The sequence below is a fragment of the Chiloscyllium punctatum genome, unplaced genomic scaffold (genome assembly GCF_047496795.1).
Source record: "Chiloscyllium punctatum isolate Juve2018m unplaced genomic scaffold, sChiPun1.3 scaffold_427, whole genome shotgun sequence".
Classification (NCBI taxonomy): Eukaryota; Metazoa; Chordata; class Chondrichthyes; order Orectolobiformes; family Hemiscylliidae; genus Chiloscyllium; species Chiloscyllium punctatum.
In genome coordinates, this window is record NW_027310161.1 from 60182 (window position 1) to 83590 (window position 23409).

The 23409-nt window shown below is 46.0% G+C and overlaps 11 non-coding genes across 11 annotated transcripts; all 11 read right to left on the minus strand.

Annotated features, from left to right (window-relative positions):
* Positions 1–946: 946 nt before the first annotated feature.
* Positions 947–1019, minus strand: trnav-cac (transfer RNA valine (anticodon CAC)). Its single transcript has one exon. It is a non-coding gene; the product is annotated as a tRNA-Val (tRNA).
* Positions 1020–2554: 1535 nt separating this feature from the next.
* On the minus strand, positions 2555–2636 carry trnal-cag (transfer RNA leucine (anticodon CAG)). Its single transcript has one exon. It is a non-coding gene; the product is annotated as a tRNA-Leu (tRNA).
* A 1649-nt stretch (positions 2637–4285) lies between these two features.
* On the minus strand, positions 4286–4358 carry trnav-cac (transfer RNA valine (anticodon CAC)). Its single transcript has one exon. It is a non-coding gene; the product is annotated as a tRNA-Val (tRNA).
* A 1525-nt stretch (positions 4359–5883) lies between these two features.
* trnal-cag (transfer RNA leucine (anticodon CAG)) lies at positions 5884–5965 on the minus strand. The gene has a single exon. It is a non-coding gene; the product is annotated as a tRNA-Leu (tRNA).
* Positions 5966–7614: 1649 nt separating this feature from the next.
* Positions 7615–7687, minus strand: trnav-cac (transfer RNA valine (anticodon CAC)). The gene has a single exon. It is a non-coding gene; the product is annotated as a tRNA-Val (tRNA).
* Positions 7688–9212: 1525 nt separating this feature from the next.
* Positions 9213–9294, minus strand: trnal-cag (transfer RNA leucine (anticodon CAG)). Its single transcript has one exon. It is a non-coding gene; the product is annotated as a tRNA-Leu (tRNA).
* Positions 9295–10943: 1649 nt separating this feature from the next.
* Positions 10944–11016, minus strand: trnav-cac (transfer RNA valine (anticodon CAC)). The gene has a single exon. It is a non-coding gene; the product is annotated as a tRNA-Val (tRNA).
* Positions 11017–14283: 3267 nt separating this feature from the next.
* trnav-cac (transfer RNA valine (anticodon CAC)) lies at positions 14284–14356 on the minus strand. The gene has a single exon. It is a non-coding gene; the product is annotated as a tRNA-Val (tRNA).
* A 1525-nt stretch (positions 14357–15881) lies between these two features.
* Positions 15882–15963, minus strand: trnal-cag (transfer RNA leucine (anticodon CAG)). Its single transcript has one exon. It is a non-coding gene; the product is annotated as a tRNA-Leu (tRNA).
* Positions 15964–17612: 1649 nt separating this feature from the next.
* On the minus strand, positions 17613–17685 carry trnav-cac (transfer RNA valine (anticodon CAC)). Its single transcript has one exon. It is a non-coding gene; the product is annotated as a tRNA-Val (tRNA).
* A 1735-nt stretch (positions 17686–19420) lies between these two features.
* trnal-cag (transfer RNA leucine (anticodon CAG)) lies at positions 19421–19502 on the minus strand. Its single transcript has one exon. It is a non-coding gene; the product is annotated as a tRNA-Leu (tRNA).
* Between the last annotated feature and the right edge of the window lie 3907 nt (positions 19503–23409).

A 23409-nucleotide genomic window follows, 5' to 3' on the forward strand; every position in this document is an offset into this window, starting at 1 on the left:
TGCTCAATTCCATGGTGCTTATTAGAAATGCATTTTCTGTTCACCTCAATCTAAAAGGCAGTTTCTCAACATAGTAACAAAGTCAAAAGGTAATTACCTCACCCCACCCCCACTCCGGAAGAGGTGCTAACTGCCCTTGATTGCTTTTTGTTCTCGATGTGAAGAGCTCTCACGCCTCTGAGTCACCTTCACGTGTCTGGTTGCTGAGTGAGTCACAAAGAAGGAGTTTCTCCAGAGCTGCAACTGCCTGACTTCCCCACTCGACTTCGCCGTTTACATTTTCCTGCTCCTCAGTGATTTCAAGAAAACCAAATGGATGCGATGTCATTCTGTAACCTCTCTGTCGATTCCTCCGTTTCAGTTCCAACGTGGCTTAGGTCTCGGGGCGCACCTTAATACTAGCGACACCATGAAAGCACAGGTCCAGAGGTTCCTCTGAGAGTGTAATTTCTTTCATTGCTGTTGCTGATTGAAAGAGCCACTCAAGTGCGAACTGCTCCAAAACATGATTCAGGACCTCTGGTGCCAATTCTCGTACGTTGAATAACGACAGACAGCTTCCAAACGAGGCCTTTCAGAGACGCCTTTGGGGTACATTTAACAGACAGACAAGTTCAGGAATCCGTGGTGCACTGTGACACCAGCGCATCAGCTTCTTCCCTGTCTTTGAACCGAGCCGCCTGCGCAAGGAATGCAAATGCGGTACTGCTTTTCGTAGAAGAATCAGAAGGGGGTAACTACACTCTCAAACAGAATTGCATATGATCAGAACCAGTTTGGATAAAAACTTTACAATTCTTTGCACAGTCATTAAATGGAATTGCATTACATTTCACTACGCGAGCAGATTTGTTCAAGCAACTTCGAAGGCAGGTTTGCAGATGGGAAAGCAAGCAAGAAAGCACCGTTCTTGTCCATGTAAAAGGCTGCCGATGAAGAACAAAGCAGTTTCTGCCCAGTTTCGAACTGGGGACCTTTCGCGTGTGAGGCGAACGTGATGACCACTACACTACAGAAACAAGCCGCAGCCGCCCATCCGGCAGCTCAGGGGCATCCAGCACTGAAAGTTGAAGCCATTCTTCGTTTCACCTTTCTGTTTCCAATAGCTCGTTGTTGTCCAGCGTAATTGACATCTTCAAAACATAAAAAAAAGACACGTGAAATTGATGATAAAATATAGACAAGGATGTGGTCAATGTTTGGACCGTAGGGCGAGGTCGACTAGGCTGGGACGACTTTCCCTGCAGCGTAACGACTGCGACATGATCTAATGGAAGGGTTGGAAACTGAGTATTTACGTGTTTTACCCAAGTTGGGGTGAGTTGAAAACTCGAGAGCATAGGTTTAAGGTGAGTGGGCTGAAATTGACAAAGGACCTGAGGCACATTTCCCACACAGAAGGTTGTGCGTGTATGGAATGAGCTCCCAGAGGAAGCGGAGGAGGCTCAGAAAATTGCATGAGTTTCTGGATAGGATGGGTTGAGAGGGTTTGGGGCCAAATACTGGGGAACCGGACTTGTTTATATTTGGCTATGTGCTGAGCATGGACGAGATACACCGAAGTATCTGTTTCCACGCGGTGTCCCCCAAAAACGTTGTGTTGCTTACACCTGCTTTAAAGGATTACTTTTTAGCGGAGCTTGCCGTCGCAGTCTGTGGCACAATCCTTTACTGTGTTCGATGCTCACGGGAAAGGTAGTGTTGCGAAACACTGCAGAAAGGAACGACTTCCTTACTTTTGCTCCGACTGACCATACTCTGTGAAATTTTCCCAGATCCTCAGTTAGGGAATTTTGCAGCTGGAAGGTTCCTCAGAAACGCTGTTAACTCGTAAAGTATTGAGCGAATCGCAAAACAGAAAGCATTTAACACGGAACACAAACAAAGCTGGCATACCTAATGCATTTTCAGACACAGAGATGCATGAATGCTAAATGTGAGACAGTCCGAGGGCATGATTTATAAAGTAATCTCACAACTAACAACAGGACAATTCCAAACTACTCTTTCACACATACTGCAGCCTTAGGGAACCACCACTTCCCAGACAATACTGAAAAGAGAGAAAGAAAGAACCTAATAAGAATGGGCCATAAAAAGTGAATTTCACCAATCACAGTCTCGATTAGATTACCTTTCCCTTCCGATGTCTCCAGGACGGAAACGAAGGAAATGGGAGAAATTCAACAACATATCACATCGAAATTCGTTGGAACGATTTTCCCATTGGCCGAAAAACCAAATAACGACGAGTCGAGTCACCCCAGGACTTTGTTTCACAACAGCGATGAAATACCGGTCTCCATTCGGTTCCAGTACAAGCTCAACTTGCCTGGAACAGAAAGCAACAGTAGAGCTGCTTGCGATTTTCTGCGCGGGAGGCGAACACGATCATGACAGACAGAGACACTTTGAAATATTCGGCACTATCCCACACCACAGTTAATTCCCCGGGAAGCAAAGCCATTTTACTTTTGTTTTCAACGTCAATACAGTGGGGACAGAAACAGCATTTTAACAAAAAAGCTGCAGCGTTGGAGTTGATCTGCAGAAATGGCAGTGGTGGGATTCGAACCCACGCCCCTTTCGAGACTGGAACCTGGATCCAGCGCCTTAGACCGCTCGGCCACACTACCAGCCGGCCGCGCGCACCATTTTCTTGCGTTTCCAACTGTGCTCTCCTGCATAACAACAGATGCCAAGTCACATGAAAATGGTTCCATGATCCCTCTCCGACTCGCACAGCTGCTGGGATGTGCCCGTCTACAATATCAATTTCGCAGCAGATAATGAGAGCCCATCAATCCAGACAAAAATCAATGGTAAGCTGAGTCTATCTTCTCAGACTCCTTTCAGCTCCAAATGTATCTGTGAGAATATATGTTCGGTTATGATTTGGTCAAATAACCACGAGCTGCTTGACATTACTGCAATTTCGATTCTTGCTTTGCTAAATGATTTCACCCATTGCTTGAAACAGGGCAAGTTTCACGTTTACGCGGAACATGAAGCACACCGGACTACAGGGAAAATGCACAAAGCCGTGTTCCACATCATACCGTGCAGCGTAATTTCAGTCACTCTGTCTGTTTTGCAGAAAAAGAGTCCCAAACAATGTACTCCACCCTAAAACCGGAGGTCGCATTCCTATTCGAGAACGACAGATTACATTGTGAGGATGCTCTGACCTCGGAGCCAGTTCGAGATGACACTTTCCTTGCCTTTTACCCTAACCGTGCAATTTGCTGCAGAGATGTTCACTCCTGGACATCAGCCACATGGATAGCAACTGAGTTGGAAACCTGTGTGGGAATCGACGAGAAGCGACTCAATAAATTTTGCTCAATTCCATGGTGCTTATTAGAAATGCATTTTCTGTTCACCTCAATCTAAAAGGCAGTTTCTCAACATAGTAACAAAGTCAAAAGGTAATTACCTCACCCCACCCCCACTCCGGAAGAAGTGCTAACTGCCCTTGATTGCTTTTTGTTCTCGATGTGAAGAGCTCTCACGCCTCTGAGTCACCTTCACGTGTCTGGTTGCTGAGTGAGTCACAAAGAAGGAGTTTCTCCAGAGCTGCAACTGCCTGACTTCCCCACTCGACTTCGCCGTTTACATTTTCCTGCTCCCCAGTGATTTCAAGAAAACCAAATGGATGCGATGTCATTCTGTAACCTCTCTGTCGATTCCTCCGTTTCAGTTCCAACGTGGCTTAGGTCTCGGGGCGCACCTTAATACTAGCGACACCATGAAAGCACAGGTCCAGAGGTTCCTCTGAGAGTGTAATTTCTTTCATTGCTGTTGCTGATTGAAAGAGCCACTCAAGTGCGAACTGCTCCAAAACATGATTCAGGACCTCTGGTGCCAATTCTCGTACGTTGAATAACGACAGACAGCTTCCAAACGAGGCCTTTCAGAGACGCCTTTGGGGTACATTTAACAGACAGACAAGTTCAGGAATCCGTGGTGCACTGTGACACCAGCGCATCAGCTTCTTCCCTGTCTTTGAACCGGGCCGCCTGCGCAAGGAATGCAAATGCGGTACTGCTTTTCGTAGAAGAATCAGAAGGGGGTAACTACACTCTCAAACAGAATGGCATATGATCAGAACCAGTTTGGATAAAAACTTTACAATTCTTTGCACAGTCATTAAATGGAATTGCATTACATTTCACTACGCGAGCAGATTTGTTCAAGCAACTTCGAAGGCAGGTTTGCAGATGGGAAAGCAAGCAAGAAAGCACCGTTCTTGTCCATGTAAAAGGCTGCCGATGAAGAACAAAGCAGTTTCTGCCCAGTTTCGAACTGGGGACCTTTCGCGTGTGAGGCGAACGTGATGACCACTACACTACAGAAACAAGCCGCAGCCGCCCATCCGGCAGCTCAGGGGCATCCAGCACTGAAAGTTGAAGCCATTCTTCGTTTCACCTTTCTGTTTCCAATAGCTCGTTGTTGTCCAGCGTAATTGACATCTTCAAAACATAAAAAAAAGACACGTGAAATTGATGATAAAATATAGACAAGGATGTGGTCAATGTTTGGACCGTAGGGCGAGGTCGACTAGGCTGGGACGACTTTCCCTGCAGCGTAACGACTGCGACATGATCTAATGGAAGGGTTGGAAACTGAGTATTTACGTGTTTTACCCAAGTTGGGGTGAGTTGAAAACTCGAGAGCATAGGTTTAAGGTGAGTGGGCTGAAATTGACAAAGGACCTGAGGCACATTTCCCACACAGAAGGTTGTGCGTGTATGGAATGAGCTCCCAGAGGAAGCGGAGGAGGCTCAGAAAATTGCATGAGTTTCTGGATAGGATGGGTTGAGAGGGTTTGGGGCCAAATACTGGGGAACCGGACTTGTTTATATTTGGCTATGTGCTGAGCATGGACGAGATACACCGAAGTATCTGTTTCCACGCGGTGTCCCCCAAAAACGTTGTGTTGCTTACACCTGCTTTAAAGGATTACTTTTTAGCGGAGCTTGCCGTCGCAGTCTGTGGCACAATCCTTTACTGTGTTCGATGCTCACGGGAAAGGTAGTGTTGCGAAACACTGCAGAAAGGAACGACTTCCTTACTTTTGCTCCGACTGACCATACTCTGTGAAATTTTCCCAGATCCTCAGTTAGGGAATTTTGCAGCTGGAAGGTTCCTCAGAAACGCTGTTAACTCGTAAAGTATTGAGCGAATCGCAAAACAGAAAGCATTTAACACGGAACACAAACAAAGCTGGCATACCTAATGCATTTTCAGACACAGAGATGCATGAATGCTAAATGTGAGACAGTCCGAGGGCATGATTTATAAAGTAATCTCACAACTAACAACAGGACAATTCCAAACTACTCTTTCACACATACTGCAGCCTTAGGGAACCACCACTTCCCAGACAATACTGAAAAGAGAGAAAGAAAGAACCTAATAAGAATGGGCCATAAAAAGTGAATTTCACCAATCACAGTCTCGATTAGATTACCTTTCCCTTCCGATGTCTCCAGGACGGAAACGAAGGAAATGGGAGAAATTCAACAACATATCACATCGAAATTCGTTGGAACGATTTTCCCATTGGCCGAAAAAACAAATAACGACGAGTCGAGTCACCCCAGGACTTTGTTTCACAACAGCGATGAAATACCGGTCTCCATTCGGTTCCAGTACAAGCTCAACTTGCCTGGAACAGCACAGCTGCTTGCGATTTTCTGCGCGGGAGGCGAACACGATCATGACAGACAGAGACACTTTGAAATATTCGGCACTATCCCACACCACAGTTAATTCCCCGGGAAGCAAAGCCATTTTACTTTTGTTTTCAACGTCAATACAGTGGGGACAGAAACAGCATTTTAACAAAAAAGCTGCAGCGTTGGAGTTGATCTGCAGAAATGGCAGTGGTGGGATTCGAACCCACGCCCCTTTCGAGACTGGAACCTGGATCCAGCGCCTTAGACCGCTCGGCCACACTACCAGCCGGCCGCGCGCATCATTTTCTTGCGTTTCCAACTGTGCTCTCCTGCATAACAACAGATGCCAAGTCACATGAAAATGGTTCCATGATCCCTCTCCGACTCGCACAGCTGCTGGGATGTGCCCGTCTACAATATCAATTTCGCAGCAGATAATGAGAGCCCATCAATCCAGACAAAAATCAATGGTAAGCTGAGTCTATCTTCTCAGACTCCTTTCAGCTCCAAATGTATCTGTGAGAATATATGTTCGGTTATGATTTGGTCAAATAACCACGAGCTGCTTGACATTACTGCAATTTCGATTCTTGCTTTGCTAAATGATTTCACCCATTGCTTGAAACAGGGCAAGTTTCACGTTTACGCGGAACATGAAGCACACCGGACTACAGGGAAAATGCACAAAGCCGTGTTCCACATCATACCGTGCAGCGTAATTTCAGTCACTCTGTCTGTTTTGCAGAAAAAGAGTCCCAAACAATGTACTCCACCCTAAAACCGGAGGTCGCATTCCTATTCGAGAACGACAGATTACATTGTGACGATGCTCTGACCTCGGAGCCAGTTCGAGATGACACTTTCCTTGCCTTTTACCCTAACCGTGCAATTTGCTGCAGAGATGTTCACTCCTGGACATCAGCCACATGGATAGCAACTGAGTTGGAAACCTGTGTGGGAATCGACGAGAAGCGACTCAATAAATTTTGCTCAATTCCATGGTGCTTATTAGAAATGCATTTTCTGTTCACCTCAATTTAAAAGGCAGTTTCTCAACATAGTAACAAAGTCAAAAGGTAATTACCTCACCCCACCCCCACTCCGGAAGAGGTGCTAACTGCCCTTGATTGCTTTTTGTTCTCGATGTGAAGAGCTCTCACGCCTCTGAGTCACCTTCACGTGTCTGGTTGCTGAGTGAGTCACAAAGAAGGAGTTTCTCCAGAGCTGCAACTGCCTGACTTCCCCACTCGACTTCGCCGTTTACATTTTCCTGCTCCTCAGTGATTTCAAGAAAACCAAATGGATGCGATGTCATTCTGTAACCTCTCTGTCGATTCCTCCGTTTCAGTTCCAACGTGGCTTAGGTCTCGGGGCGCACCTTAATACTAGCGACACCATGAAAGCACAGGTCCAGAGGTTCCTCTGAGAGTGTAATTTCTTTCATTGCTGTTGCTGATTGAAAGAGCCACTCAAGTGCGAACTGCTCCAAAACATGATTCAGGACCTCTGGTGCCAATTCTCGTACGTTGAATAACGACAGACAGCTTCCAAACGAGGCCTTTCAGAGACGCCTTTGGGGTACATTTAACAGACAGACAAGTTCAGGAATCCGTGGTGCACTGTGACACCAGCGCATCAGCTTCTTCCCTGTCTTTGAACCGAGCCGCCTGCGCAAGGAATGCAAATGCGGTACTGCTTTTCGTAGAAGAATCAGAAGGGGGTAACTACACTCTCAAACAGAATTGCATATGATCAGAACCAGTTTGGATAAAAACTTTACAATTCTTTGCACAGTCATTAAATGGAATTGCATTACATTTCACTACGCGAGCAGATTTGTTCAAGCAACTTCGAAGGCAGGTTTGCAGATGGGAAAGCAAGCAAGAAAGCACCGTTCTTGTCCATGTAAAAGGCTGCCGATGAAGAACAAAGCAGTTTCTGCCCAGTTTCGAACTGGGGACTTTTCGCGTGTGAGGCGAACGTGATGACCACTACACTACAGAAACAAGCCGCAGCCGCCCATCCGGCAGCTCAGGGGCATCCAGCACTGAAAGTTGAAGCCATTCTTCGTTTCACCTTTCTGTTTCCAATAGCTCGTTGTTGTCCAGCGTAATTGACATCTTCAAAACATAAAAAAAAGACACGTGAAATTGATGATAAAATATAGACAAGGATGTGGTCAATGTTTGGACCGTAGGGCGAGGTCGACTAGGCTGGGACGACTTTCCCTGCAGCGTAACGACTGCGACATGATCTAATGGAAGGGTTGGAAACTGAGTATTTACGTGTTTTACCCAAGTTGGGGTGAGTTGAAAACTCGAGAGCATAGGTTTAAGGTGAGTGGGCTGAAATTGACAAAGGACCTGAGGCACATTTCCCACACAGAAGGTTGTGCGTGTATGGAATGAGCTCCCAGAGGAAGCGGAGGAGGCTCAGAAAATTGCATGAGTTTCTGGATAGGATGGGTTGAGAGGGTTTGGGGCCAAATACTGGGGAACCGGACTTGTTTATATTTGGCTATGTGCTGAGCATGGACGAGATACACCGAAGTATCTGTTTCCACGCGGTGTCCCCCAATAACGTTGTGTTGCTTACACCTGCTTTAAAGGATTACTTTTTAGCGGAGCTTGCCGTCGCAGTCTGTGGCACAATCCTTTACTGTGTTCGATGCTCACGGGAAAGGTAGTATTGCGAAACACTGCAGAAAGGAACGACTTCCTTACTTTTGCTCCGACTGACCATACTCTGTGAAATTTTCCCAGATCCTCATTTAAGGACTTTTGCAGCTGGAAGTTTCCTCAGAAACGCTGTTAACTCGTAAAGTATTGAGCGAATCGCAAAACAGAAAGCATTTAACACGGAACACAAACAAAGCTGGCATACCTAATGCATTTTCAGACACAGAGATGCATGAATGCTAAATGTGAGACAGTCCGAGGGCATGATTTATAAAGTAATCTCACAACTAACAACAGGACAATTCCAAACTACTCTTTCACACATACTGCAGCCTTAGGGAACCACCACTTCCCAGACAATACTGAAAAGAGAGAAAGAAAGAACCTAATAAGAATGGGCCATAAAAAGTGAATTTCACCAATCACAGTCTCGATTAGATTACCTTTCCCTTCCGATGTCTCCAGGACGGAAACGAAGGAAATGGGAGAAATTCAACAACATATCACATCGAAATTCGTTGGAACGATTTTCCCATTGGCCGAAAAACCAAATAACGACGAGTCGAGTCACCCCAGGACTTTGTTTCACAACAGCGATGAAATACCGGTCTCCATTCGGTTCCAGTACAAGCTCAACTTGCCTGGAACAGCACAGCTGCTTGCGATTTTCTGCGCGGGAGGCGAACACGATCATGACAGACAGAGACACTTTGAAATATTCGGCACTATCCCACACCACAGTTAATTCCCCGGGAAGCAAAGCCATTTTACTTTTGTTTTCAACGTCAATACAGTGGGGACAGAAACAGCATTTTAACAAAAAAGCTGCAGCGTTGGAGTTGATCTGCAGAAATGGCAGTGGTGGGATTCGAACCCACGCCCCTTTCGAGACTGGAACCTGGATCCAGCGCCTTAGACCGCTCGGCCACACTACCAGCCGGCCGCGCGCACCATTTTCTTGCGTTTCCAACTGTGCTCTCCTGCATAACAACAGATGCCAAGTCACATGAAAATGGTTCCATGATCCCTCTCCGACTCGCACAGCTGCTGGGATGTGCCCGTCTACAATATCAATTTCGCAGCAGATAATGAGAGCCCATCAATCCAGACAAAAATCAATGGTAAGCTGAGTCTATCTTCTCAGACTCCTTTCAGCTCCAAATGTATCTGTGAGAATATATGTTCGGTTATGATTTGGTCAAATAACCACGAGCTGCTTGACATTACTGCAATTTCGATTCTTGCTTTGCTAAATGATTTCACCCATTGCTTGAAACAGGGCAAGTTTCACGTTTACGCGGAACATGAAGCACACCGGACTACAGGGAAAATGCACAAAGCCGTGTTCCACATCATACCGTGCAGCGTAATTTCAGTCACTCTGTCTGTTTTGCAGAAAAAGAGTCCCAAACAATGTACTCCACCCTAAAACCGGAGGTCGCATTCCTATTCGAGAACGACAGATCACATTGTGACGATGCTCTGACCTCGGAGCCAGTTCGAGATGCCACTTTCCTTGCCTTTTACCCTAACCGTGCAATTTGCTGCAGAGATGTTCACTCCTGGACATCAGCCACATGGATAGCAACTGAGTTGGAAACCTGTGTGGGAATCGACAAGAAGCGACTCAATAAATTTTGCTCAATTCCATGGTGCTTATTAGAAATGCATTTTCTGTTCACCTCAATCTAAAAGGCAGTTTCTCAACATAGTAACAAAGTCAAAAGGTAATTACCTCACCCCACCCCCACTCCGGAAGAGGTGCTAACTGCCCTTGATTGCTTTTTGTTCTCGATGTGAAGAGCTCTCACGCCTCTGAGTCACCTTCACGTGTCTGGTTGCTGAGTGAGTCACAAAGAAGGAGTTTCTCCAGAGCTGCAACTGCCTGACTTCCCCACTCGACTTCGCCGTTTACATTTTCCTGCTCCTCAGTGATTTCAAGAAAACCAAATGGATGCGATGTCATTCTGTAACCTCTCTGTCGATTCCTCCGTTTCAGTTCCAACGTGGCTTAGGTCTCGGGGCGCACCTTAATACTAGCGACACCATGAAAGCACAGGTCCAGAGGTTCCTCTGAGAGTGTAATTTCTTTCATTGCTGTTGCTGATTGAAAGAGCCACTCAAGTGCGAACTGCTCCAAAACATGATTCAGGACCTCTGGTGCCAATTCTCGTACGTTGAATAACGACAGACAGCTTCCAAACGAGGCCTTTCAGAGACGCCTTTGGGGTACATTTAACAGACAGACAAGTTCAGGAATCCGTGGTGCACTGTGACACCAGCGCATCAGCTTCTTCCCTGTCTTTGAACCGGGCCGCCTGCGCAAGGAATGCAAATGCGGTACTGCTTTTCGTAGAAGAATCAGAAGGGGGTAACTACACTCTCAAACAGAATTGCATATGATCAGAACCAGTTTGGATAAAAACTTTACAATTCTTTGCACAGTCATTAAATGGAATTGCATTACATTTCACTACGCGAGCAGATTTGTTCAAGCAACTTCGAAGGCAGGTTTGCAGAGGGGAAAGCAAGCAAGAAAGCACCGTTCTTGTCCATGTAAAAGGCTGCCGATGAAGAACAAAGCAGTTTCTGCCCAGTTTCGAACTGGGGACCTTTCGCGTGTGAGGCGAACGTGATGACCACTACACTACAGAAACAAGCCGCAGCCGCCCATCCGGCAGCTCAGGGGCATCCAGCACTGAAAGTTGAAGCCATTCTTCGTTTCACCTTTCTGTTTCCAATAGCTCGTTGTTGTCCAGCGTAATTGACATCTTCAAAACATAAAAAAAAGACACGTGAAATTGATGATAAAATATAGACAAGGATGTGGTCAATGTTTGGACCGTAGGGCGAGGTCGACTAGGCTGGGACGACTTTCCCTGCAGCGTAACGACTGCGACATGATCTAATGGAAGGGTTGGAAACTGAGTATTTACGTGTTTTACCCAAGTTGGGGTGAGTTGAAAACTCGAGAGCATAGGTTTAAGGTGAGTGGGCTGAAATTGACAAAGGACCTGAGGCACATTTCCCACACAGAAGGTTGTGCGTGTATGGAATGAGCTCCCAGAGGAAGCGGAGGAGGCTCAGAAAATTGCATGAGTTTCTGGATAGGATGGGTTGAGAGGGTTTGGGGCCAAATACTGGGGAACCGGACTTGTTTATATTTGGCTATGTGCTGAGCATGGACGAGATACACCGAAGTATCTGTTTCCACGCGGTGTCCCCCAAAAACGTTGTGTTGCTTACACCTGCTTTAAAGGATTACTTTTTAGCGGAGCTTGCCGTCGCAGTCTGTGGCACAATCCTTTACTGTGTTCGATGCTCACGGGAAAGGTAGTGTTGCGAAACACTGCAGAAAGGAACGACTTCCTTACTTTTGCTCCGACTGACCATACTCTGTGAAATTTTCCCAGATCCTCAGTTAGGGAATTTTGCAGCTGGAAGGTTCCTCAGAAACGCTGTTAACTCGTAAAGTATTGAGCGAATCGCAAAACAGAAAGCATTTAACACGGAACACAAACAAAGCTGGCATACCTAATGCATTTTCAGACACAGAGATGCATGAATGCTAAATGTGAGACAGTCCGAGGGCATGATTTATAAAGTAATCTCACAACTAACAACAGGACAATTCCAAACTACTCTTTCACACATACTGCAGCCTTAGGGAACCACCACTTCCCAGACAATACTGAAAAGAGAGAAAGAAAGAACCTAATAAGAATGGGCCATAAAAAGTGAATTTCACCAATCACAGTCTCGATTAGATTACCTTTCCCTTCCGATGTCTCCAGGACGGAAACGAAGGAAATGGGAGAAATTCAACAACATATCACATCGAAATTCGTTGGAACGATTTTCCCATTGGCCGAAAAACCAAATAACGACGAGTCGAGTCACCCCAGGACTTTGTTTCACAACAGCGATGAAATACCGGTCTCCATTCGGTTCCAGTACAAGCTCAACTTGCCTGGAACAGAAAGCAACAGTAGAGCTGCTTGCGATTTTCTGCGCGGGAGGCGAACACGATCATGACAGACAGAGACACTTTGAAATATTCGGCACTATCCCACACCACAGTTAATTCCCCGGGAAGCAAAGCCATTTTACTTTTGTTTTCAACGTCAATACAGTGGGGACAGAAACAGCATTTTAACAAAAAAAGCTGCAGCGTTGGAGTTGATCTGCAGAAATGGCAGTGGTGGGATTCGAACCCACGCCCCTTTCGAGACTGGAACCTGGATCCAGTGCATTAGACCGCTCGGCCACACTACCAGCCGGCCGCGCGCACCATTTTCTTGCGTTTCCAACTGTGCTCTCCTGCATAACAACAGATGCCAAGTCACATGAAAATGGTTCCATGATCCCTCTCCGACTCGCACAGCTGCTGGGATGTGCCCGTCTACAATATCAATTTCGCAGCAGATAATGAGAGCCCATCAATCCAGACAAAAATCAATGGTAAGCTGAGTCTATCTTCTCAGACTCCTTTCAGCTCCAAATGTATCTGTGAGAATATATGTTCGGTTATGATTTGGTCAAATAACCACGAGCTGCTTGACATTACTGCAATTTCGATTCTTGCTTTGCTAAATGATTTCACCCATTGCTTGAAACAGGGCAAGTTTCACGTTTACGCGGAACATGAAGCACACCGGACTACAGGGAAAATGCACAAAGCCGTGTTCCACATCATACCGTGCAGCGTAATTTCAGTCACTCTGTCTGTTTTGCAGAAAAAGAGTCCCAAACAATGTACTCCACCCTAAAACCGGAGGTCGCATTCCTATTCGAGAACGACAGATTACATTGTGAGGATGCTCTGACCTCGGAGCCAGTTCGAGATGACACTTTCCTTGCCTTTTACCCTAACCGTGCAATTTGCTGCAGAGATGTTCACTCCTGGACATCAGCCACATGGATAGCAACTGAGTTGGAAACCTGTGTGGGAATCGACGAGAAGCGACTCAATAAATTTTGCTCAATTCCATGGTGCTTATTAGAAATGCATTTTCTGTTCACCTCAATCTAAAAGGCAGTTTCTCAACATAGTAACAAAGTCAAAAGGTAATTACCTCACCCCACCCCCACTCCGGAAGAAGTGCTAACTGCCCTTGATTGCTTTTTGTTCTCGATGTGAAGAGCTCTCACGCCTCTGAGTCACCTTCACGTGTCTGGTTGCTGAGTGAGTCACAAAGAAGGAGTTTCTCCAGAGCTGCAACTGCCTGACTTCCCCACTCGACTTCGCCGTTTACATTTTCCTGCTCCCCAGTGATTTCAAGAAAACCAAATGGATGCGATGTCATTCTGTAACCTCTCTGTCGATTCCTCCGTTTCAGTTCCAACGTGGCTTAGGTCTCGGGGCGCACCTTAATACTAGCGACACCATGAAAGCACAGGTCCAGAGGTTCCTCTGAGAGTGTAATTTCTTTCATTGCTGTTGCTGATTGAAAGAGCCACTCAAGTGCGAACTGCTCCAAAACATGATTCAGGACCTCTGGTGCCAATTCTCGTACGTTGAATAACGACAGACAGCTTCCAAACGAGGCCTTTCAGAGACGCCTTTGGGGTACATTTAACAGACAGACTAGTTGAGGAATCCGTGGTGCACTGTGACACCAGCGCATCAGCTTCTTCCCTGTCTTTGAACCGGGCCGCCTGCGCAAGGAATGCAAATGCGGTACTGCTTTTCGTAGAAGAATCAGAAGGGGGTAACTACACTCTCAAACAGAATGGCATATGATCAGAACCAGTTTGGATAAAAACTTTACAATTCTTTGCACAGTCATTAAATGGAATTGCATTACATTTCACTACGCGAGCAGATTTGTTCAAGCAACTTCGAAGGCAGGTTTGCAGAGGGGAAAGCAAGCAAGAAAGCACCGTTCTTGTCCATGTAAAAGGCTGCCGATGAAGAACAAAGCAGTTTCTGCCCAGTTTCGAACTGGGGACCTTTCGCGTGTGAGGCGAACGTGATGACCACTACACTACAGAAACAAGCCGCAGCCGCCCATCCGGCAGCTCAGGGGCATCCAGCACTGAAAGTTGAAGCCATTCTTCGTTTCACCTTTCTGTTTCCAATAGCTCGTTGTTGTCCAGCGTAATTGACATCTTCAAAACATAAAAAAAAGACACGTGAAATTGATGATAAAATATAGACAAGGATGTGGTCAATGTTTGGACCGTAGGGCGAGGTCGACTAGGCTGGGACGACTTTCCCTGCAGCGTAACGACTGCGACATGATCTAATGGAAGGGTTGGAAACTGAGTATTTACGTGTTTTACCCAAGTTGGGGTGAGTTGAAAACTCGAGAGCATAGGTTTAAGGTGAGTGGGCTGAAATTGACAAAGGACCTGAGGCACATTTCCCACACAGAAGGTTGTGCGTGTATGGAATGAGCTCCCAGAGGAAGCGGAGGAGGCTCAGAAAATTGCATGAGTTTCTGGATAGGATGGGTTGAGAGGGTTTGGGGCCAAATACTGGGGAACCGGACTTGTTTATATTTGGCTATGTGCTGAGCATGGACGAGATACACCGAAGTATCTGTTTCCACGCGGTGTCCCCCAAAAACGTTGTGTTGCTTACACCTGCTTTAAAGGATTACTTTTTAGCGGAGCTTGCCGTCGCAGTCTGTGGCACAATCCTTTACTGTGTTCGATGCTCACGGGAAAGGTAGTGTTGCGAAACACTGCAGAAAGGAACGACTTCCTTACTTTTGCTCCGACTGACCATACTCTGTGAAATTTTCCCAGATCCTCAGTTAGGGAATTTTGCAGCTGGAAGGTTCCTCAGAAACGCTGTTAACTCGTAAAGTATTGAGCGAATCGCAAAACAGAAAGCATTTAACACGGAACACAAACAAAGCTGGCATACCTAATGCATTTTCAGACACAGAGATGCATGAATGCTAAATGTGAGACAGTCCGAGGGCATGATTTATAAAGTAATCTCACAACTAACAACAGGACAATTCCAAACTACTCTTTCACACATACTGCAGCCTTAGGGAACCACCACTTCCCAGACAATACTGAAAAGAGAGAAAGAAAGAACCTAATAAGAATGGGCCATAAAAAGTGAATTTCACCAATCACAGTCTCGATTAGATTACCTTTCCCTTCCGATGTCTCCAGGACGGAAACGAAGGAAATGGGAGAAATTCAACAACATATCACATCGAAATTCGTTGGAACGATTTTCCCATTGGCCGAAAAAACAAATAACGACGAGTCGAGTCACCCCAGGACTTTGTTTCACAACAGCGATGAAATACCGGTCTCCATTCGGTTCCAGTACAAGCTCAACTTGCCTGGAACAGCACAGCTGCTTGCGATTTTCTGCGCGGGAGGCGAACACGATCATGACAGACAGAGACACTTTGAAATATTCGGCACTATCCCACACCACAGTTAATTCCCCGGGAAGCAAAGCCATTTTACTTTTGTTTTCAACATCAATACAGTGGGGACAGAAACAGCATTTTAACAAAAAGGCTGCAGCGTTGGAGTTGATCTGCAGAAATGGCAGTGGTGGGATTCGAACCCACGCCCCTTTCGAGACTGGAACCTGGATCCAGCGCCTTAGACCGCTCGGCCACACTACCAGCCGGCCGCGCGCATCATTTTCTTGCGTTTCCAACTGTGCTCTCCTGCATAACAACAGATGCCAAGTCACATGAAAATGGTTCCATGATCCCTCTCCGACTCGCACAGCTGCTGGGATGTGCCCGTCTACAATATCAATTTCGCAGCAGATAATGAGAGCCCATCAATCCAGACAAAAATCAATGGTAAGCTGAGTCTATCTTCTCAGACTCCTTTCAGCTCCAAATGTATCTGTGAGAATATATGTTCGGTTATGATTTGGTCAAATAACCACGAGCTGCTTGACATTACTGCAATTTCGATTCTTGCTTTGCTAAATGATTTCACCCATTGCTTGAAACAGGGCAAGTTTCACGTTTACACGGAACATAAAGCACACCGGACTACAGGGAAAATGCACAAAGCCGTGTTCCACATCATACCGTGCAGCGTAATTTCAGTCACTCTGTCTGTTTTGCAGAAAAAGAGTCCCAAACAATGTACTCCACCCTAAAACCGGAGGTCGCATTCCTATTCGAGAACGACAGATTACATTGTGACGATGCTCTGACCTCGGAGCCAGTTCGAGATGACACTTTCCTTGCCTTTTACCCTAACCGTGCAATTTGCTGCAGAGATGTTCACTCCTGGACATCAGCCACATGGATAGCAACTGAGTTGGAAACCTGTGTGGGAATCGACGAGAAGCGACTCAATAAATTTTGCTCAATTCCATGGTGCTTATTAGAAATGCATTTTCTGTTCACCTCAATTTAAAAGGCAGTTTCTCAACATAGTAACAAAGTCAAAAGGTAATTACCTCACCCCACCCCCACTCCGGAAGAGGTGCTAACTGCCCTTGATTGCTTTTTGTTCTCGATGTGAAGAGCTCTCACGCCTCTGAGTCACCTTCACGTGTCTGGTTGCTGAGTGAGTCACAAAGAAGGAGTTTCTCCAGAGCTGCAACTGCCTGACTTCCCCACTCGACTTCGCCGTTTACATTTTCCTGCTCCTCAGTGATTTCAAGAAAACCAAATGGATGCGATGTCATTCTGTAACCTCTCTGTCGATTCCTCCGTTTCAGTTCCAACGTGGCTTAGGTCTCGGGGCGCACCTTAATACTAGCGACACCATGAAAGCACAGGTCCAGAGGTTCCTCTGAGAGTGTAATTTCTTTCATTGCTGTTGCTGATTGAAAGAGCCACTCAAGTGCGAACTGCTCCAAAACATGATTCAGGACCTCTGGTGCCAATTCTCGTACGTTGAATAACGACAGACAGCTTCCAAACGAGGCCTTTCAGAGACGCCTTTGGGGTACATTTAACAGACAGACAAGTTCAGGAATCCGTGGTGCACTGTGACACCAGCGCATCAGCTTCTTCCCTGTCTTTGAACCGAGCCGCCTGCGCAAGGAATGCAAATGCGGTACTGCTTTTCGTAGAAGAATCAGAAGGGGGTAACTACACTCTCAAACAGAATTGCATATGATCAGAACCAGTTTGGATAAAAACTTTACAATTCTTTGCACAGTCATTAAATGGAATTGCATTACATTTCACTACGCGAGCAGATTTGTTCAAGCAACTTCGAAGGCAGGTTTGCAGATGGGAAAGCAAGCAAGAAAGCACCGTTCTTGTCCATGTAAAAGGCTGCCGATGAAGAACAAAGCAGTTTCTGCCCAGTTTCGAACTGGGGACTTTTCGCGTGTGAGGCGAACGTGATGACCACTACACTACAGAAACAAGCCGCAGCCGCCCATCCGGCAGCTCAGGGGCATCCAGCACTGAAAGTTGAAGCCATTCTTCGTTTCACCTTTCTGTTTCCAATAGCTCGTTGTTGTCCAGCGTAATTGACATCTTCAAAACATAAAAAAAAGACACGTGAAATTGATGATAAAATATAGACAAGGATGTGGTCAATGTTTGGACCGTAGGGCGAGGTCGACTAGGCTGGGACGACTTTCCCTGCAGCGTAACGACTGCGACATGATCTAATGGAAGGGTTGGAAACTGAGTATTTACGTGTTTTACCCAAGTTGGGGTGAGTTGAAAACTCGAGAGCATAGGTTTAAGGTGAGTGGGCTGAAATTGACAAAGGACCTGAGGCACATTTCCCACACAGAAGGTTGTGCGTGTATGGAATGAGCTCCCAGAGGAAGCGGAGGAGGCTCAGAAAATTGCATGAGTTTCTGGATAGGATGGGTTGAGAGGGTTTGGGGCCAAATACTGGGGAACCGGACTTGTTTATATTTGGCTATGTGCTGAGCATGGACGAGATACACCGAAGTATCTGTTTCCACGCGGTGTCCCCCAATAACGTTGTGTTGCTTACACCTGCTTTAAAGGATTACTTTTTAGCGGAGCTTGCCGTCGCAGTCTGTGGCACAATCCTTTACTGTGTTCGATGCTCACGGGAAAGGTAGTATTGCGAAACACTGCAGAAAGGAACGACTTCCTTACTTTTGCTCCGACTGACCATACTCTGTGAAATTTTCCCAGATCCTCATTTAAGGACTTTTGCAGCTGGAAGTTTCCTCAGAAACGCTGTTAACTCGTAAAGTATTGAGCGAATCGCAAAACAGAAAGCATTTAACACGGAACACAAACAAAGCTGGCATACCTAATGCATTTTCAGACACAGAGATGCATGAATGCTAAATGTGAGACAGTCCGAGGGCATGATTTATAAAGTAATCTCACAACTAACAACAGGACAATTCCAAACTACTCTTTCACACATACTGCAGCCTTAGGGAACCACCACTTCCCAGACAATACTGAAAAGAGAGAAAGAAAGAACCTAATAAGAATGGGCCATAAAAAGTGAATTTCACCAATCACAGTCTCGATTAGATTACCTTTCCCTTCCGATGTCTCCAGGACGGAAACGAAGGAAATGGGAGAAATTCAACAACATATCACATCGAAATTCGTTGGAACGATTTTCCCATTGGCCGAAAAACCAAATAACGACGAGTCGAGTCACCCCAGGACTTTGTTTCACAACAGCGATGAAATACCGGTCTCCATTCGGTTCCAGTACAAGCTCAACTTGCCTGGAACAGCACAGCTGCTTGCGATTTTCTGCGCGGGAGGCGAACACGATCATGACAGACAGAGACACTTTGAAATATTCGGCACTATCCCACACCACAGTTAATTCCCCGGGAAGCAAAGCCATTTTACTTTTGTTTTCAACATCAATACAGTGGGGACAGAAACAGCATTTTAACAAAAAGGCTGCAGCGTTGGAGTTGATCTGCAGAAATGGCAGTGGTGGGATTCGAACCCACGCCCCTTTCGAGGCGAACACGATCATGACAGACAGAGACACTTTGAAATATTCGGCACTATCCCACACCACAGTTAATTCCCCGGGAAGCAAAGCCATTTTACTTTTGTTTTCAACATCAATACAGTGGGGACAGAAACAGCATTTTAACAAAAAGGCTGCAGCGTTGGAGTTGATCTGCAGAAATGGCAGTGGTGGGATTCGAACCCACGCCCCTTTCGAGACTGGAACCTGGATCCAGCGCCTTAGACCGCTCGGCCACACTACCAGCCGGCCGCGCGCACCATTTTCTTCCGTTTCCAACTGTGCTCTCCTGCATAACAACAGATGCCAAGTCACATGAAAATGGTTCCATGATCCCTCTCCGACTCGCACAGCTGCTGGGATGTGCCCGTCTACAATATCAATTTCGCAGCAGATAATGAGAGCCCATCAATCCAGACAAAAATCAATGGGAAGCTGAGTCTATCTTCTCAGACTCCTTTCAGCTCCAAATGTATCTGTGAGAATTAACCATACAACCAGAAAGACACTCGTATACCTGCACCATGGGAAACACTATGAAAACGGGATTGTTGTCAAGGAGTTCATTCTCGATCATGGATTGTAATCGATTTGCATTGTCATGTCGGTTCCAGCACCGTGGGGAAATAGTGAGAATATGATGAATGTAATGTATTTTCCTGTATGAAACAGTAAAAAGTGCAGAACATTTTAAAAGGATGTTGCCAGCGCTTAGGGGTCTGTGTTATAGGGAGAGGTTGTACAAGTGAGGATTTTACGTTTAGTGCAGAGGAAACTGAGTGGGTTATTTTCTAGAAGTGTATAAGACCATGAGGGTCATGGATAAGGTGAATGCACTCATCCTTTTCCCAGGAACTCAAGGATTGGACGGCTTGATTAGATCAGTTTAAGGTTAGAGGAGAAAGAATAAAAGGGAAGCTGAGGGGCAACTGTTTTAGACAGAGGGTGGTATGTATATGGAATGACCTGCCAGTGGAAGTGGGTCAGGCAGGAACACTCACAACAGGGAAAAGGCATTTGGACAAATACATGGATAGGAAAGGGTCAGAAGCAAATGGGCAAGTGCAGCGAAATGGGGTTAGTGTGGATAGACATTCTGGTCGGCATGGGCCAGTTTGGGCCAAAGGGCCTATCTCTGCTGTAAGATTCTACAATTCTAAGTGCATTTCCTATTTCTCCCACTAACTCTGGTATCCTGGGATGTATTCCATCAGGGCAATGAGACTTGTGTACCTTTCGCTCCATTAACTTGCCCAGCTCTAACTCTTTCACGATAATTGTTATTATCTAGGTCCTCACCTTCCTCAGTCTCCTTATCAATTCCTGTCCTGTTCTTCGTATCCTCCACTGTGAAGGCTGACTGCTGTGTACTCATATTCCTGAACCCTGCTGGATAGGAATAACTCGGCACAGAACTGTGAGAGGTCTTCTTTGAATCTTCATTTATGAGACATGGCAGATACCTAGATAGTGTACATACAAAATACCTCCAGACAGCATCAGGTAACTCCCTGCCTGTCGGATGTACAGCTCCCATTCGTATACCGTTGTGGTTTGGGACTTTGAATAGAGACTGTCTCTCAGTATTATCTCCATGGCAACGGCAGTTAGAAAGTCTAGTTCAGTTCAGCACTTTGTGGTTAAACCACATACCCTTCCCCCACACCCCTGTGACTCCCTCAAGTATCTGACAGGCGCTTCAGTTTCAGTGGGGTATCTCTCAGGATTCTGATGTCGAGGAGCCGGTGGTGGGGTGGACAAAGTTAAAAACCACACATCACCAAGTTGCAATCCAACAGGATTATTTTGAGGTACAAGCCTTTGGAGTGTGCTGTGATTTTTAACTTGATCAAGATTATCCTGGCGGATAGGATCAAGGATAACCCCAAGGCATTCTATGCGTACGTGAGAAACCTGAGAATGACGAGAACGAGGGTAGGTCCGATCAAGGACAGTGGTGGGAGACTGTGTATTGAGTCGGAAGAGATAGGAGAGGTCTTGAACAAGTACTTCTCTTCAGTATTTACGAACGAGAGGGACCGTATTGTTGAAGAGGAGAGTGTGAAACGGACTGATAAGCTAGAAGAGATACCTGTTAGGAAGGAAGATGTGTTGGACATTTTGAACAACTTGAGGATAGACAAGTCCCCCGGGCCTGACGGGATATATCCGAGGATTATGTGGGAAGCAAGAGAGGAAATTGCAGTACCGTTGGCAATGATCTTCTCGTCTTCACTGGCCACTGAGGTGGTACCAGGGGACTGGAGAGTAGCGAATGTTGTGCCCCTGTTCAAAAAAGGGAATAGGGATAACCCCGGGAATTACAGGCCAGTTAGTCTTACTTCTGTGGTAGGCAAAGTAATGGAAAGGGTACTGAGGGATAGGATTTACGAGTATCTGGAAAGACACTGCTTGATTCGGGACAGCCAGCACGGATTTGTGAAGGGTAGGTCTTGCCTTACAAGTCTTATTGAATTCTTCGAGGAGGTGACCAAGCATGTGGATGAGGGTAGAGCAGTGGATGTAGTGTACATGGATTTTAGTAAGGCATTTGATAAGGTTCCCCATGGTAGGCTTATGCGGAAAGTCAGGAGGCATGGGATAGAGGGAAATTTGGCCAATTGGATAGAAAACTGGCTAACCGGTCGAAGTCAGAGAGTGGTGGTAGATGGTAAATATTCAGCATGGAGTCCAGTTACAAGTGGAGTTCCGCAGGGATCAGTTCTGGGTCCTCTGCTGTTTGTAATTTTTATTAATGACTTAGATGAGGGAGTCGAAGGGTGGGTCAGTAAATTTGCAGATGATACAAAGATAGGTGGAGTTGTGGACAGTGAGGAGGGCTGTTGTCGGCTGCAGAGGGACTTAGATATGATGCAGAGCTGGGCTGAGGAGTGGCAGATGGAGTTCAACCCTGCCAAGTGTGAGGTTGTCCATTTTGGAAGAACAAATAAGAATGCGGAATACAGGGTTAATGGTAGGGTTCTTGGTCAGGTGGAGGAACAGAGGGATCTTGGGGTCTATGTACATAGATCTTTGAAGGTTGCCACTCAGGTGGATAGAGTTTGTAAGAAGGCCCATGGAGTATTATCGTTCATTAGCAGAGGGATTGAATTCAAGAGTCGTGAGGTGATGTTGCAGCTGTACAGGACTTTGGTTAGGCCACATTTGGAGTACTGTGTGCAGTTATGGTCGCCTCACTTTAGGAAAGATGTGGAAGCTTTGGAGACGGTGCAGAGAAGATTTACCAGGATGTTGCCTGGAATGGAGAGTAGGTCGTACGAGGATAGGTTGAGAGTTCTCGGCCTTTTCTCGTTGGAACGGCGAAGGATGAGGGGTGACTTGATAGAGGTTGAAAGATGATCAGGGGAATAGATAGAGTAGACAGTCAGAAACTTTTTCCCCGGGTACAACAGAGTGTTACAAGGGGACATAAATTTAAGGTGAAGGGTGGAAGGTATAGGGGAGATGTCAGGGGTGGGTTCTTTACCCAGAGAGTGGTGGGGGCATGGAATGCACTGCCCGTGGGAGTGGTAGAGTCAGATTCATTTGCGACCTTTAAGCGGCATTTGGATATGTCCATGGATGGGTGCTTAATCTAGGATAGAAGTTCGGCACAACATCGTGGGCCGAATGGCCTGTTCTGTGCTGTATTGTTCTATGTTCTATGTTCTAAGATTATCTCAATGGTAACAGTTAAGTACTTCAGCAATTACAGAGGCCATATATTCCCCACACAATATGTTCCCCTCAGCAGGGTAAACTGCTATTCCAGCCCAAGGGACAGGTATTAATCACTTTTCTCCGCCAATTCCATCTCGCTTTCTGTTGATCTTTAAAGTTTTTCTAATCTCCTTGGTCTTTGCCAATATTTATGTATTTTATTTCATTTTGATAGACTACCTTATTTCCTGAGCCACCCTTGCCAGATGACTCCTCTTCCTACAGTCCTTCCTTTTCCCTGCTATATACTTTTGCTGAGCACTTCGAAAAATGGCTTTGATATTCCTGCACTGTCCGCCAACTTTCCCACCATAAAGTCTTTGTTTCCAGTCCACATTAGCCAACTCCTGCCTCATTCTATTGTAGTCTCCTTTTGTTTAAGCACTGGATCTTGGGAGTGGATCTAATCTTCCAGCTTTCCATCTGTGTTC